The sequence below is a fragment of the Malurus melanocephalus genome, unplaced genomic scaffold (assembly GCF_030028575.1).
Source record: "Malurus melanocephalus ecotype Western Australia unplaced genomic scaffold, MMel_1.1 scaffold_30, whole genome shotgun sequence".
Classification (NCBI taxonomy): domain Eukaryota; kingdom Metazoa; phylum Chordata; class Aves; order Passeriformes; family Maluridae; genus Malurus; species Malurus melanocephalus.
In genome coordinates this window covers 2,690,674-2,691,353 of record NW_026623262.1, presented here as the reverse complement: position 1 = coordinate 2,691,353, position 680 = coordinate 2,690,674, and positions in this window count along the sequence as shown.

The following is a 680-nucleotide window of genomic DNA, read 5'->3' as shown; positions in this document are numbered from 1 at the left end:
GATTCAGTGGATTATATTCAATCACTCTGATAATAACAAGGGTAAAATTATGGTTATAAGATAAAGTTTGCAGAGGTAAAATTTTTGAAGAGCCATTATGTAGCCTCATGATGTATTCAGCAAAGAGATTTAAGGCTACAACCTGTCCTAGAATAGTTAGGCTTAATGTACGACAAGTTTCCCAGCCAGCTTTCTTCACAGCATTTCTTTCTGCATTTTTGCTTATATTATTTTAAACTCGGCATGATGAGTTTTAGAGCGTTTGTCCAGGAGATAAGACAGACAATGGGTTATTTTCTGCCATCGGAGGGGAAACAAAACACACATCAGTGCTGAATTGTACTTAATGATCCTCGTGGGTCCTTTCCAACTCAGGATATTCTGCGATACTACGAGTAGTGAACTGTTGATGGCGATCGGCCCCGGGGGCATCCGACAGCTGCCTGAGGTGCTGTGAGTGTTCACCTGGGAGCCGCCGGGCTCGCATTCAGCACGCACAGYGCGTGTGTCTAGAGCGCAGAGCGACAGTACTGTCACCGTAACGCGGCTGCCAGCGCTAACAACTCCGCATCGGACAGACTGCCGCGTGTCCCACGCTGGGTATTTATCAGGCCCTCCCTCCGTGGTGGGGGTCCGGGCCGGGCGGGGCCGCGGTGTGTGGAGCAGCTCTCCTCTCCCCG